Here is a 17,667-nt window from a genome sequence, read left to right as displayed (position 1 = left end):
CTTGCGTCCTATCAAGCATTTCCTCAGGTCTCCAGCAAATTCTTCAGATCATGATTTTCATCTGGAGACCTGACCTGCACAAGTGATTAGTTTGATTTCTTCACCACCCACATCTGAAGGGATGGCAAAGCGTTCATCATCCTGCGAGCACCATATGAGAAAGGTGGCATTGAAGCTAATGCACTTCTCTTAACAGTAGGGGGATTAAAGTACTCATATGAATATGCAGAGAACTGGTTTGAGGATTTATGAACATAATGATTTGAGGAGTAACGCTCATATTCATATTCCTTGTAGTTTCCCTACATGTTAGAAGCATAAGCACGGGTACGAGCATAGTTTTGACCAGTTGAGGATTTTGATCCTCTTGAAGATTTTGGTCCTCCTGAGGAATTTGATATGGGGTTCAGATTCTTCAGTGGTGGTGTCATGAGGACATTCACCTGAAGATTTTTAAGACAGCTTTTGGGAACCCAGATTTTCCTCAGAGGAGAGCCATTCCTGCAGTTAGTTCCAACATATCGAGCAAATACTTCACCAGATTGATTTTTGAACAGTTTATAGTTGGAATCAAATGATTCATCCGAGGAATAGGATAATTCACATGAAAAGCCAGTTAGATTAGATGGATCAAAAGGAGGCCCAGTAGCAGCAACCCATGAGGTTTTGGGATACTGCTCAGGTTTCCAATAAGATCCATCAGCATTTAATTTCCTCTCAAAGGCAATTCCTTCTTTCCTCGGTTTCCTGTTCAAGATCTGCTTTTTAAGCACATCACAAAGGGTTTGATGTCCTTTGAGGCTTTTGTACATGCCTGTCACGTACAATTCCTTCAACCCTGCATTTTCATCAGTAACATTTGTGTTTTCCTCAAGTGAGGAAATAGACACAACAGGTGCAGTTGAAGAATTTGTAGCAATGGTAACATTTGATGATTCTGGTGAGGAATTAGCAGTTTCGCGTCCAATGCATTTAAGACATGGAGGAATAAATTCAACTTGACTAGGGCTGATCTGTTGAGCTAGTAATGAATCATTTTCCATACGAAGATCATCATGAGACATCCTCAGCTTCTCAAGATCAAGCTTCCTTTGAAGAAATTCATAGGAAAGCTTCTCATGATCAGTGAGGAGTGTATCATAACGATCCTGAAGATTATCAAATCTAGACTGAAGACTTTTCATGTCATCAGTGAGGATTTGGGTAAGGTTCATTTCGTCATTCAACAGATCATCACTTTTGTCTAGCAGTTTCTGAAGCTTTTCCAGAGCACTTTGTTGTTTAGTGGCAATGATAGCAAGTTTACTGTAACTGGGTTTCTTATAATCATTAGGTTCACAGTCACTTGACTCAGAGGAGGAGGCATTATTTGGCACCTTCGAACCCTTTGCCATGAAGCAATAGGTTGGAGCGAAGTCATCAGCATAGTCATCAGTATGGATGGTGCAATCATTTTCTTCAAGATTGAAGATTGACTTGCTGACGAAAGTGGTTGCTAGTGCAAGACTAGCCTGTCCAGATTCTGAGTCTTCTTCAGAACCTTCTTCTTCATCACCTTCCTCTGATTCTGCCTCGGAGTCCATTTCCTTGCCAATAAGTGCCCGAGCCTTTCTGAAACTAGTCTTCTTGTGTGATGAGGGCTTTGAATATGAGGATTTTGAAGATTTCTTCTTCTTCTTCGAGTCATCAGAACTGTCATCCTTGTATTTCTTCTTCTTTGATTCCTTTCCCCAACGGGGACAATCAGCAATGTAATGACCTGATTTCTTGCACTTGTGACAAGTTCGTTTCTTGTAGTCCTCAGATGAAGATTCTGATTTCCTCATGTCTCTTCTTGAAGATTTACCGAACTGACCACGTCGTGTAAATCTCTGGAATTTCCTCACGAGCATTGGAAGCTCCTGTCCAAATTCTTCAGGGTCACAAATGTTGTCATCTGTGTCTTCTTCTTCAGATGAGAAAATTGCTCTAGCCTTCAGTGCACATGGTCTGGAATAGCTTTGTCCATATAGATATCTCTTTTCTTCTAGCTGGAATTCATGAGTATTTAGCCTTTCAAGTATATCAGCTGGATCCAGCATCTTGTAGTCTGGTCTTTCTTGAATCATCAGAACTAAAGTGTCAAATGAAATATCCAAAGATCTCAGCAGTTTCTTCACAACTTCGTGATCGGTGATGTCTCGAGCTCCCAGTGCTTGCAGTTCATTTGATATGTCAGTGAGGCGATCAAAGGTGTCTTGGCAGCTTTCATTGTCATGTCTCTTGAAGCGATTGAAGAGATTGCGAAGAATATCAATACGAGAGTCACGCTGGGTTGATACTCCTTCATTTACCTTGCACAGTCTCTCTCAGATCAGTGTTGCAGAACCCAAAGCACTTACTCTTCCAAACTGGCCTGAGACTAGATGGCCACAGATGATGTTCTTCGCTTGAGAATCGAGTTGCTTGAATTTCTTCACATCAGCCGCAGTGACACTGGCAGAAATGATGGGGACGCCATTTTCCACAATACACCAGAGATCATTATCAATAGCTTGTAGATGCATTTGCATTTTGTTCTTCGAGAAGGGAAGTTCTTTCCTTCATAGGTAGGACATGATGCTGTCACCTTAAACATGCCTGCAGTCGACATAACTAAAACTCCAGGTGGTTAAACCAAAATCACACAGAACAAGGGAGTACCTTGCTCTGATACCAATTGAAAATGCGTTATATGAACTAGAGGGGGGTGGATAGGAGATTTTTAGAATTTCATCACTGGGGAAATTCCTTTTGAGGAAATTCCTCACTCATGACTAACTTACAGCGGAAACAGTAAAGGATCAGACGTGCAAACGTTCACAACAGCAGTATTTCAGAGTGAAGAATGTGAAAACATATTGCACAGTAAGCAGGCACGCAGAATACAGATGATGATTAACTATTGTGAAGAATTTGGGGTAGGAAATTCAGAGAAAGTCTTCAGCAAATTCTTCAAACAGTCACAGTGAAAGTCATCAACACATAATACAGGGAAAGTAAAGAGTCGAGGAATTAGAACCCGTTTCTCAGTGAAGACAGTCGTTGATGACCCAGTTCCAACTGCTGTGACAGTTGTACATCTGGTTTAGAGCGGCTTGGTATTGAAACCAAAGGACACCCAGTCCCGGGACTCAAAGTCCCTACCGTATTCTCCTTGAGCTAAGGACACACAGTCCTCGCCCAACACTTGTGGTAAGTCTTCACGGCAGACTTCCAAACCCTCACAAACTTGGTCACTCGACGATCCACAATTAACTGCTGGAACGTTCTAGACCATGACGCCTAACCGTCTGGAGGATGCACAGTCCTCAAAGGTAAAAGGCTTCAGTCCCACACAGGAACAACTTCTTTAGTGATGCTCAATCACTAGGTTTGGTTTGTGGTTTCGGTGGATGGTGTATTTCCTCACTGATGAATTACTCTCGAAGACTCTGAGGAATTTGGGTTGCTCTTATGACAAGTGTCAGTTTCTAACGGAGCAGCCAACCAGCTAGTGGTTGTGGGGGTGGCTATTTATAGCCTGGGAGCATCCCGACATGATTTGACACTAATGCCTTTAACTAATATGACCGTTGGAGTGGATAAGACCAGTGACTTGGCGTGGCTATCGAAACGGTCGAAACCCTCAACTGTGAGAGTCCTCATGTCACTCATATTCCTCACTTGAGGCTTTTGGTAGGATTTGGCTTGGGTTGAGCATCATGAGGAAATTCATTCCATAGCGTAACTTCGACCCCCTTTAACAGTACGGTGTTCCTATTACTCAAATGCGAAGAAAGTAAAACAGAAAGTGTAAATCTTCATGCTTCAAATTCTTCAGAATGATTTTCTTCAGGAACCACCGGACTTCTCAATATCAGTATCTTCATGAGGAATATCAATTTCATCACAGATTCCTCGCGATTCATTTCTTTAGCTTCATACCAATTTCTTCAACTGAAGACATATATTTTTAGGGGTCGATATTCTTCAAATATCTCAAACTCCTCAATGACTTATAGATCCTGTGTACACTTACAAACACATTAGATACTTAACCTATAAGTCTTCAAACCACCAAAATCACTAAGGGGCACTAGATGCACTTACAAGATGTATGATGGATTATGTTGCATGGATGATACGAAAGGATTAAGGTATTAATTCGGGTATCAATCCCTATTTTTGCAATGGATTCGGTTGGCTCTCCCCGACCCGTAATGCGTGATAGTTATAAAAAGTTTGAGAAAGTAAGGGTGCGAAAACAATTACTTGGCCAATACCGGGGTTGTGCATGATTTACATTAGTTGTGTGAGGATGATGGAGCATAGCTAGACTATATGATTTTGTAGGGATAACTTTCTTTGGCCTTGTTATTTTGAAAGTTCAAGATTACTTTGCTAGTTTGCTTGAAGTATTACTGTTTTCTTGTCAATAGCAAACTATTGTTTTGAATCTTACAGATCTGAACATTCATGTCACGTGAAATAAGTTGCAAAGGACAACTATGCAAGGTAGCATTCCACATCAAAAATTCGTTCTTTATCACTTTCCTACTCGAGGACGAGCAGGAGTTAAGCTTGGGGATGCTTGATACGTCTCCAACGTATCTATAAGTTTTGATGGTTTCATGCTATTATCTTGTCAAACTTTGGATGTTTTGCATGCCTTTTATATATTTTTGCGACTAACTTATTAACTCAGTGCCAAGTGCCAGTTCCTGTTTTTCCATGTTTTTGACCCCTTTTAGAGGAGATTTTGAAACGGAGTCTAAACGGAAGAAAATCCTCGAAAAGATTTTTTCCGGAACGGAAGAAGATCGGGAAGCTTGAGAGCCAAGGCAGGGGAGCCTCAGGGGCCCCACAAGCCCCCACCCTGCGGCCAGGGGGGTAGGTCGCGGCCCACAGGCTTGTGGGCCCCCTGAGAGCCCCCTGACCTAGGGGTTGCGCCTATAAATTCCCTAAAAATCCCCAAAATATCAAGAGATCATCGAAAGTACTTTTCCGCCGCCGCAAGCTTCTGTCTCCGCAAGATCCCATCTGGGGCACATTCTGGTGCCCTACCGGAGGGGGTATTCGGACACGGAGGGCTTCTTCATCAACACCATGACCTCTCCGATGATGCGTGAGTAGTTCACCATAGACCTACGGGTCCATACCTAGTAGCTAAATTTCTTATTCTCTCTCTTGGATCTTCAATACAAAGTTCTCCATGATCTTCATGGAGATCTATCCGATGTAATCTTCTTTTGCGGTGTGTTTGTCGAGATCCGATGAATTGTGGATTTATGTTCAGATTATCTAAGAATCTTATTTGAGTTTCTTCTGATCTCTCTTATGCATGATTTCATATCCTTGTAATTCTCTTCGAGTTGTGGGTTTTGTCTAGCCAACTAGATCTATGATTCTTGCATTGGGAGAAGTGCTTTGTTTTGGATTCATACCGTGCGGTGACCTCACCCAGTGACAGAAGGGGTAGCGAGGCACGCATCGTGTTGTTGCCATCAAGAGTAAAAAGATGGGGTTTTCATCATTGGTTTGAGATTATCCCTCTACATCATGTCATCTTGCTTAAGGCGTTACTCTGTTCGTCATGAACTCAATACACTAGATGCATGTTGGATAGCGGTCGATGTGTGGAGTAATAGTAGTAGATGCAGAAAGTATCGGTCTACTTGTCTCAGACGTGATGCCTATATGTATGATCATTGCCTTAGATATCGTCATGACTTTGCGCGGTTCTATCAATTGCTCGACAGTAATTTGTTCACCCACCGTGATCTTTGCTATTATAAGAGAAGCCTCTAGTGAACACTATGGCCCCCAGGGTCTACTCCACACCATATTTTCAGCCTTACACTTTTTACTTCGTTGCACTTTCCGCCTTCAGATCTCACTTTGCAAACAATCTTGAAGGGATTGACAACCCCTTTGAAGCGTTGGGTGCAAGCTTGTTTGTGTTTGCGCAGGTACTCTGGACTTGACGAGGCCCTCCTTCTGGATCGATACCTTGGTTCTCAAACTGAGGGAAATACTTACTGCTCGTGTGCTGCATCATCCTTTCCTCTTCAAGGGAAAAACCGACGCAAACCAGAGAAGTAACAAGAAGAATTCCTAGCGCCAAGGAAGGACTTTTGTTGCCGCAGCAGCTGCGTACACGGTGATGAAAGAAAGGGTTCAAGTGGAGAGGCGGTCCGCGGTTGGAGAAGAATTTGTGTGCATGTTTCCATCGATCGTTTTCCACCCATTGAAAACAAGGCCCATACCATCCAGCGGGAGCCCCTTCACGAGGCCCAGGCTAACGACTTGGTCAAAATTGAGAGGCCAAAACAAAATCCATAGCCGCAGTCGCTTCCCCAGCAAGTTATGCCTAGGGAGCTTAGTGATTGAGGAGATTTGTGCCTGAAAGCCCGTGCAATAAAATCATCGATATCCCAAAGCGTCCCCCTCATACTTCTTCCTTCTCCTCACCCACAACCACTGATGCATGAACATTTTAATTGCTTTATTTATTGGTAATCGCTCGATGGATGTGTGACGGATTATGTTGCATGGGTGATATGATAGGATTAAGGTAGTAATGCGAGTATCAATCCCTATTTTTGCAATGGATTCGGTTGGCTTTCTCCGACCCGGAATGCAATCTTAAGAATTAAATACCACTTTGGTTGCACAACCATAGTCATCTCACCTTACATAATTTGGAGGGAATATCTATTAGATACGAGTCAAAAGAATATGCTATATGCACCAATATACAATGCAATAAAGTTAGTAGTATTTTATATGGGCATACTAACCATCCTTACCTAACACGTGCTTTGTTTCGCATGCTACTAATGGGTTGCAATTTGTTCCACGAGGCCTAACCCAGCGACCTGGTCGAAATCGAGAGGCCAAAACAAAATTCGTAGCCACGGTCGCTTCTCAATAAATTTACCCCTAGGGAGCTCAGTGATTGAGGAGATTTGTGTCTCAAAGCCCGTGCAATAAAGTCATTGGTAGCCCGAAGCGTACCCCTCATACTCCTTCCTCCTCCTCACCCACAACCACCGGTGCATGGACATTTTAATCATTTTATTTATTGGTTATCGCTCACTGGATGTGTGATGGGTTATGTTGCATGGATGATACAAAGGATTAAGGTATTAATGTGGGCATCAATCCCTATCTTTGCAATGGATTCAGTTGGATCTCCCGGACCCATAATGCAATTAGGAGAATTAGACACCACCTCGGTCGCAAAACCGTAGTTCTCTCACCTTACATAGTATGGAGGAAGTATCTATTAGATATGAGTCAACAAAATATGCTAGATAGACAAATATGCATTTCAATAAAGTTAGTAATATTTTCCACGGGTATACTCACCATCCTTACCTAACACGTCATTTGTTTCACATGCTACTACTCGATTGAATTTTTTTCACAAGGCCTAACCCAATGACCTGGTCGAAATCGAGAGGACAAAACAAAAACCGTAGCCACAGTCGCTTCTCAAGAAATCTACACCTATGGAGCTTAGTTATTGAGGAGATTTGTGTCTCGAAGTCTGTACAATAAAATCACCGATAGCTCAAAGCGTTTCCCTCATACTCCTTCCTTCTCCTCACCCACAACCACCGATGGATGGACATTTTAATTTTTTTTATTTATTGGTTATCGCTCGTTGGATGTATGCTGGATTATGTTACATGGATGATATCAAAGTATCAAGGTATTAATACGGGTATCAATCCCTATTTTTGCAATGGATTTGGTTTGCTTTCCCCGACCCGTAATGCGATCAGGAGAACTAAACATCATCTTGGTCGCACAACCATAGTCCTCTCACCTTACATAGTGTGGAGGAAGTATCTATTAGATACTAGTCAATAGAATATGCTAGATACACAAATATACATTGCTATAAAGTTAGTATATTGTACATGGGTATACCAACCATCCTTACCTAATACGTCATTTGTTTCACATGCTACCAATGGTTGCATTTGAGAAAATGATTATTCTTAGAAGGAAACACTCTAGTCATATGGTGAGATAATGGGGTTATGCCACAGTACAATCTTGCCCTTGTAAATTCTGACACGGTTCATGGTTAACCCTCCCTTATTTTATAGTTTCCACCAAAATATTGACCCAAATCACAACATTTTACCCAACTAGGTCTCGTGTCTTAAAACATATAATCCCATTAATCTAGCCACGCTCCCGGTGGCGGCGTTTGCGGCGGGGGAGGAAGAGGTAGTGAGATAATTTCACATATATTCAGTCCTCCTCCTTTACGGGTAGAGGAGGGCAAGTCCAACATAGCTCTATTGTCCAAGAAGCACAACCATCTCGATGAAGGTGCTAAATGAGGTAGGGCTGGTGGCGACGCGTGGTAAGGAGGAGGGGGCGTACGTGCGCTGATAGCGAAATAGAGAAAGGAAGTGGCTGCGTACATGGTGATGAAAGAAATGGGTCAAGTGGAGAGGCGGTCCGCGGTTGAAGAAAAATGTGTGTGTTTGTTTCCATCGGCCATTTCCCACCCACTCACACCAAGGCCCATACCATCCAGCGGGAGCTCCTTAAAGAGGCCCACGCAAGCGACATGATCAAAATTGAGAGGCCAAAACAAAATCCATAGCCACAGTCGCTTCCCAAGAAATTTACGCCTAGGGATTTTAGTGATTGAGGAGATTTGTGCCTCAAACCCATGCATTAAAATCACCGGTAGCCCAAAGACTTCCCCTCACACTCCTTCCTTATCCTCACCCACAACCACCGGTGCATGAACATTTTAATTGTTTTATTTATTGGTAATCTCTCGCTGGATGTGTGACAGATTATGTTGCATGGATGATATGATAGGATTAAGGTAGTAATGCGGGTGTCAATCCCTATTTTTGCAATGGATTCGGTTGGCTTTCCCTGACCCGTAATGCAATCTGGAGAATTAAATACCACCTTGGTCGCACAACCATAGTCATCTCACCTTACATGGTTTGGAGGGAATATCTATTAGATACGAGTCAATAGAATATGCTATATACACAAATATACATTGCAATAAAGTTAGTAATATTTTATATGGGTATACTTACCATCTTTACGAGGGGTTGCAATTTGTTTCACGAGGCCTAACCCAATGTCTTGGTCAAAACCGAGAGGCCAAAACAAATTTCGTAGCCACGGTTGCTTCTCAAAAAATTTACCCCTAGGAAGCTTAGTTATTGAGGAGATTTGTGTCTCAAAGCCCGTGCAATAAAATCATCGGTAGCCCGAAGCGTTCCCCTCATACTCCTTCCTCCTCCTCACCCACAACCACCGGTGCATGGACATTTTAATCGTTTTATTTATTGATAATTGCTTTCTAGATGTGAAAGTGCGTTATATCGACTAGAGGGGGGTGAATAGGAGATTTTTAGAATTTCATCACTGAGGAAATTCCTTTTGAGGAAATTCCTCACTGATGACTAACTTACAGCGGAAACAGTAAAGGATCATACTTGCAAACGTTCACAATAGCAATATTTCAGAGTGAAGAATGTGAAAACAGATTGCATAGTAAGCAGGCACGCAGAATACAGATGATGATTAACTATCGTGAAGAATTTGGGGTAGGAAATTCAGAGAAAGTCTTCAGCAAATTCTTCAAACAGTCACAGTGAAAGTCATCAACACATAATACAGGGAAAGTAAAGAGTTGAGGAATTAGAACCCGTTTCTCAGTGAAGACAGTCGTTGATGACCCAGTTCCAACTGCTGTGACAGTTGTACATCTGGTTTAGAGCGGCTTGGTATTGAAACCAAAGGACACCCAGTCCCGGGACTCAAAGTCCCTACCGTATTCTCCTTGAGCTAAGGACACACAGTCCTCGCCCAACACTTGTGGTAAGTCTTCACGGCAGACTTCCAAACCCTCACAAACTTGGTCACTCGACGATCCACAATTAACTGCTGGAACGTTCTAGACCATGACGCCTAACCGTCTGGAGGATGCACAGTCCTCAAAGGTAAAAGGCTTCAGTCCCACACAGGAACAACTTCTTCAGTGATGCTCAATCACTAGGTTTGGTTTGTGGTTTCGGTGGATGGTGTATTTCCTCACTGATGAATTACTCTCGAAGACTCTGAGGAATTTGGGTTGCTCTTATGACAAGTGTCAGTTTCTAACGGAGCAGCCAACCAGCTAGTGGTTGTGGGGGTGGCTATTTATAGCCTGGGAGCATCCCGACATGATTTGACACTAATGCCCTTAACTAATATGACCGTTGGAGTGGATAAGACCAGTGACTTGGCGTGGCTATCGAAACGGTCGAAACCCTCAACTGTGAGAGTCCTCATGTCACTCATATTCCTCACTTGAGGCTTTTGGTAGGATTTGGCTTGGGTTGAGCATCATGAGGAAATTCATTCCATAGCGTAACTTCGACCCCCTTTAACAGTACGGTGTTCCTATTACTCAAATGCGAAGAAAGTAAAACAGAAAGTGTAAATCTTCATGCTTCAAATTCTTCAGAATGATTTTCTTCAGGAACCACCGGACTTCTCAATATCAGTATCTTCATGAGGAATATCAATTTCATCACAGATTCCTCGCGATTCATTTCTTTAGCTTCATACCAATTTCTTCAACTGAAGACATATATTTTTAGGGGTCGATATTCTTCAAATATCTCAAACTCCTCAATGACTTATAGATCCTGTGTACACTTACAAACACATTAGATACTTAACCTATAAGTCTTCAAACCACCAAAATCACTAAGGGGCACTAGATGCACTTACAAGATGTATGATGGATTATGTTGCATGGATGATACGAAAGGATTAAGGTATTAATTCGGGTATCAATCCCTATTTTTGCAATGGATTCGGTTGGCTCTCCCCGACCCGTAATGCAATTAGGAGAATTAAATACCACCTTGGTCACACAACCATAGTCCTCTCACCTTACATAGTTTGGAGTCAACATAATATGCTAGATACACAAATATACATTGCAATAAAGTTAGTAGTATTTTCCATGGGTATACTGACCAACCTTACCTAACACGTCCTTTGTTTCACATGCTACTAATGGGTTGAATTTTTTCATGAGGCCTAACCCAACGACCTGGTCAAAATCGAGAGGCCAAAACAAAAACCATAGCCATGGTCGCTTCTCAAGAAATTTACTCCTAGGGAGCTTAGTTGTTGAGGAGATTTGTGTCTCGAATCCTGTGCAATAAAATCACTGATAACCCGAAGCTTTTCCCTCCTACTCCTTCCTTCTCCTCATCCACAACCACCGGTGCATGGACATTTTATTTGTTTTATTTATTGATAACCGTCGATGTGTGCTAGATTATGTTACATGGATGATATGAAAGGATCAAGGTATTAATACGGGTATCAATCCCTATTTTTACAATGGATTTGGTTGGCTTTCCCCGACTTGTAATACAATCAGGAGAATTAAACATCATCTTGGTCGCACAACTATACTCCCCTCACCTTCCATAGTTTGCAGGGAGTATCTATCTTATATCTTATATCTTATATCTTATTTATACCTAATAATAAAGCGACTATTGCTTCCGTCGGAAAACCCACCACGGTATTTTTATAAAAAGCCCCTGTAATTTTTGTTATTCAACCCGCGCTCCATCATTTATCTGCAACGTAAAAGGAAAAAACGATTCGTTGCAAAAATTATACCCGTACGCATCGCCTCCTCCCGTCGACCCTTGGCCACCCTGGCATGTGCCCAGGCCGCCGCCACACCACTCGCCGCCGCGTCCGACCTCAACCGTCATCGCTGTCGATCTCAACCTACCCGCCTCCGCGGATGTACCTCTCCCCTCTCACTGCCCCCGTTGCGGCGCTCGAGCGCATCGCGTCGACCCTGGTCCACCCTGGCCTGTGCCCAGGCCGCTGCAACACCACTCGCCGCCGCGGCCGACCTCAACCACCACTGTTGTTGATCTCAACCCATCTACGTCCGCGGTCGTATCTCTGCCCGCTTGCTGCCCCCGTTTTGGCGCTCGAGCACAGCTTCTGGATCAAATCAACGCGACAGCTACAGCGACTTGGGATGATGCGCCTGCTCGATGCAGAATGGCGGCGGCGCGCGGATAAGGCGCGGGGGAGCGAAGTACTTGCAGGTGGAGGCGGGCCTCCATGCCTCACACGGGGAACTCCGAGGTTATGGCGCGGCAACGACGACTCCTTATGGCCAGATAGAGGCGCCTAACCCTCATCGTATCCCCTCCTCCGGCAGGAACTCATCATCTGGTGAGATCCCCTTCCCATGCCTCCAACCGTGTGCCAAGCACCGGCAATAATTTTTGTTTTGTGGAAATTTGTTTGCTGATGAATGAATGTATTGAATGTAAGATTGCATTGTTGTAGAGAGAGAGAATGGAACACCACCTTTAGTTTGTCATCTGATCCCACATTCTCCATCCCATGAGTGAAATAAGATAACAGTCCATTTATCAATTCACGTAGCCTCTTTGTTTTGCTTTGCTTGTCCCGCTCAATTTCTCATCATGGTGGAATTAACAATGGACGGGTTGATTTCTCAACAAAATATGAGAGGACTGACTACATTAGTTAGTTAGCTTATTATTTTAATAAATCAAAATGATTATAAAAAGATTAAAAGCGTGTGGTATTTTTTCTCCCGTTGCAACACACGGGCCTTTTTGCTAGTATTTACTAATTGGATGCACCATACGAGGTTTCACGTTAATCCACATCATCAGAATTATCTTAACCGTGTAATTTAGTTAAGCATCTATCTCAAGCATCCAATTTATGTTACTTTTTAGCACAACTCGGAGTCATAACACAAATCGGCACGTGTTCATGTCTTACATGCATAAAAAAAGAACTCAATCACATATGTACATTAAAGGAAAAGTGTTCATGTCTTGCATGCATAAAAAAAGAACTCAATCACGTATGTACATTAAAGGAAAAGATCGCATCCCTCTCCCTGTCATGTTATTCTCATATCACGACTACTCCATGACGTATTCTTTCCCCTGCAATCACGGCACAATAAATTCGTCCCTAGAAAAAAAATGAAATCTTTCCTCTTTGAATTACGGCATAATAACAAGGAGGCCTCACTTCCCTAAAAAATGAAAATAAAAACAAATCACTGAATCATGTACGGTAAAAAAAGATATCATCACTTGAAAGGAAATCTCAGAATCGCCTACCATAAAAGAATTGATTTCATACCTCTAAAAATAGATGTGATTGTACTAGCATTCATGTCACGTTGTTCCCATAACAGAACTATTGATTTCGCAAGAAAAAAAAAGCAGGACTATTGAATCACTGGGTCAAATAAAAAACTAGACTATTTATTCACCCACACTAAGGCCCTGTTTGGAACCATCCAGATTATATAATTTGGTTTTTATAATCTATTATGTTTCCAAACAGGATAGTTTATATTGTAGATTTTAAAAACTAGATGACCAGATTATTAAAAACTCATAATCTACTCTACCCCAGCTAAAATCAGATTATAGATTACTATTAACCTATTACCCTTGTAAACTTGGAGATAATTACCTATTGCCACCGCCATCGTCCTATTTTTATAAACAGGGCAGACATGTCATTGTACAATGTAAAACCTGAATTACAGTTTATATAATCTGGCCTCCAAATATGCCTACCTGGATTATTTTTATAAACCAGATTATATAATCTATCTTCATAATCCAGATTATTATAATCTATTGTGGTTCCAAACAGGGCCTAAGTTTTCCTTTCTTTTTAAATCACAACACAATAAAATATTCTATAGAGAAACAGAAATCTCACATCACAAGAAAATTAATACGAGATCTCACATCCCTGAAAAAAGAAAGAAGTATCACGCCACTAAATATCCATCTCCACAAAAGGTAACAAATTTCTCCATCTCATGTCTCAACTTCCATGTTGAAGATTTATTTTCTACAAGATCTCCACCTAATCCGTCATCTCTGTCCAAGATTATTGCTATGCAAATATCTATATGAGGTCTCGAGTTCCAGCGATGATGGCCTACCATGCACACAGACAGTTGACACCATTGTGCTAGGACCACGAGCCTAACAACGATGCACAACACAATACAAGCCAGCAACTACTAATCCACACCCCTATTATGGACGGAAAAGAAAGATGACATGCTTGCCGGAACTACTATCGATTGAGCCCGCATCTGGATAGGGGAAGGAGACGCACGTATGAACACAATGACCACCGTGGTGACTAAGAGCCATTAGCTCGTGCCTGGCTTGAGCACATGAAGGTGCTAGTTCACACAGAGCATCAAGCCGGACGTGCGTGTTGTAGTCAAACAACTGACGCATGTTTGCATTTCCATCCGGCAGGTGGTTGTGTACGTCTGTGTATTGAAAGTTGACGGTGCACGCATACATGTTGGATTTTGTCTGAGTATAGTCAGTATAGGTTTCTGGAACTAATTTTCTGTTTCAGTTTTTATTTTTCAAACACCTAGGCATATTATGAAAAATAATTGGAAGGAACATGGGTCTATATGTTCTTGCATAAAATACTAATATTCTATATATCAGAGTCACCGAAATGCCTTAGCATATCATGTTTTATGGTATATATTAACATACACATCATGGACATTTTTAGGAAAACGAAAATTAAGTTTTATCACAACCTTGAATTTTGTGGTGATGAAGCATATTTTTTGATAGTTGCATGAATAAAAGGTAGGCTCCGTTCTAAGCCTCTTTTAACACGGAAATCCAAAGCGTCTCACTTACTTGAACTTCCTATCGCTCAATATCCATCCAACCAGTCTCATTGACCTAAGATATATCATTTATAGCCTATCTCTTTCTATATATGGAAAGTCAATAATTTCTCATCTGAACATCCTTCCCAAACGACACCAACAAAGTTTTGTTTAGCTAATGTAATTAAAAAAATATACTTCCATTCACAACTGTTCTTACATACGGTGAACTTCGGCACACTATACTTCCACACTAAGTTACTACAGAATACATGAGCTTGGCAACGCTACTTATGGTCATTTGATAATTGATATGACTTGCAATATGGATTCTACTTTAGATTATTCCAACTTTAAACCTATATATGGTCATAAAGGTTGGACAGACATCCCACCCAAATCAAAAAACAATATATGGTCATAATATGGATTGCAAGATAACATTTTATATCAATTCGCACGAGTTGACGACTAGTTAGATACTAGTCAATAGAATATGCTATTTACACAAATATACCTTGCAATAAAGTTAGTATATTGTACATGGTTATACCAACCATCCTTACCTAAGACATCATTTGTTTCACATGCTATCATTGGTTACAATTTAAGAAAATGATTGTTCTTAGAAGGAAACACTCGAGTCATATGGTGAGACAACGGGGTTACGCCAAAGTACGATCTTGCCCTTGTAAATTCTAGCACAGTTCATGGTTAGCCCTCCTTTATTTTATGGTTTTCACCAAAATATTGACCCACATTACAACATTTTACCCAACTAGGTCCCACGTCTTAAGACATATAATCCCATTAATCTAGCCATGCTCCCACGGGCGGCGGCTACGGCGGGGGAGGAAGGGGTAGTGAGATAATTTCACATATATTCAATCATCCTCCTTTATAATCTCCCCTCGAGCCGATCCCCGCAGCGGAAGCCTCTCTTGTTTTTCCCAATGAAAAAACAAGCCGTTTTGCAAGGGAAAAGAACACGTGACGAAGCCCTAGATCCTCGAGAGGGGCAAGCTAAATGGTTTTGTCCACCCAACGTAGGTGCAGCCATGTCGTTGCTCTCGATCGCTGCATCTAGGAGCGTCTCCCTTCTGCCTTCCCATACAAATGAGGTTTGCATATTTGTGTCAATGGTTTAATGTCTTTTGTCGTCCGAGGTGGGGATGGTATCGTTGGTCTCCGTTGGTAGTTGTGTAAACACGAATAGGAATATGCAATTCTTTTGCAATGATGGATGTATGTGGAAACTCTAGGATCGAGATATAGTGGCACGTTGGATTTTTTTCATTTTTGAATTGATTTCCTTTTAATTTATGCATGTATCTCGATCTGAACTTATGTTCTACGATTTATAACGGGACACAAACGATATCTTAAATTTCACGTGTTACTATCTAATTTTAGTAAGACTATGATACTTTTTACTACTTTCTATGTATGATGGCGAAATTAGATTTCTCTATATGGATGATGCTTTTTTGAAAAGGCCGATTTCATCATTGAGAGAGAGAAAACGGTGTTACGGTCCCGTAAGATGCAAATATAAATTATGTAAACATATCTTGATATTGTGTTATTGTGTGCCTTTAAGTTTTTTTAGAAAAGTGTTATGTGCATTATATATTTTGTCTCTAGACTAGAGTCTAAAATTTAGCCCGGTTTGTCTCGTTTTTGTGTGTGTTTTTCATTTTTTACGAGAAGCCAAAACCAAGAGGCCAAAACAAATTTCGTAGCCACGATCACTTCTCAAGAAATTTATCCATAGGGAGCTTAGTTTTTGAGGAGATTTGTGTCTCAATGCCCGAGCAATAAAATCATCGGTTGCCCGAAGCGTTCCCCTCATACTCCTTCCTCCTCCTCACCCACAACCACTGGTGCATGGACATTTTAATCGTTTTATTTATTGATAATTGCTCGCTGAATGTGTGATGGATTATGTTGCATGGATGACACAAAAGGATTAAGATATTAATGCGGGGTATCAATCCCTGTGTTTTGCAATGGATTTGGTTGGCTCTCCCCGACCCGTAATGCAATTAGGAGAATTAAATACCACCTTGGTCACACAACCATAGTCCTCTCACCTTACATAGTTTGGAGGGGGTATCTATTAGATACTAGTCAACATAATATGCTAGCTACACAAATATACATTGCAATAAAGTTAGTAGTATTTTCCTTGGGTATACTAACCAACCTTACCTAACACATCCTTTGTGTCATGAGGATTCATGAGGCCTAACCCAACGACCTGGTCAAAATCAAGAGGCCAAAATAAAAATGTAGCCACGGTAGCTTCTCAAGAAATTTACTCGCAGGGAGCTTAGTTGTTGAGAAGATTTGTGTCTCGAACCTCGTGCAATAAAATCACCGATAACTCGAAGCGTTTCCCTCCTACTCCTTCATTCTCCTCACCCACAACCATCGATGCATGGCCATTTTAATTGTATTATTTATTGATAATCGCTCGCTCGATATGTGCTGGATTACGTTATATGGATGATATGAAAGGATCAAGGTATTAATACGGGTATCAACCCCTATTTTTACAATAATTTTGGTTGGCTTTTCCCGACCTGTAATACCATCAGGAGAATTAAACAATCTTGGTCGCACAACCATGGTCCTCTCACCTTACATAGTATCTATTGGATACTAGTCAATAGAATATGCTAGATACACAAATATACATTGCAATGAAGTTAGTATATTGTACATGGGTATACCAACCATCGTTTCCTGATACGTCATTTGTTTCACACGCTATCATTGGTTACAATTTATGAAAATGATTATTCTTAGAAGGAAACACTCGAGTCATATGGTGAGATAATGGGGTTACGCTAAAGTATAATCTTGCCCTTGTAAATTCTAGCAAAGTTCATGGTTAACCCTCCCTTATTTTATGA

Source organism: Hordeum vulgare, chromosome 7H (genome assembly GCF_904849725.1).
Source record: "Hordeum vulgare subsp. vulgare chromosome 7H, MorexV3_pseudomolecules_assembly, whole genome shotgun sequence".
In the NCBI taxonomy this organism is placed as follows: Eukaryota; Viridiplantae; Streptophyta; class Magnoliopsida; order Poales; family Poaceae; genus Hordeum; species Hordeum vulgare.
The sequence above is the reverse complement of the archived record's forward strand: the minus strand, read 5'-3'. Positions refer to the sequence as shown.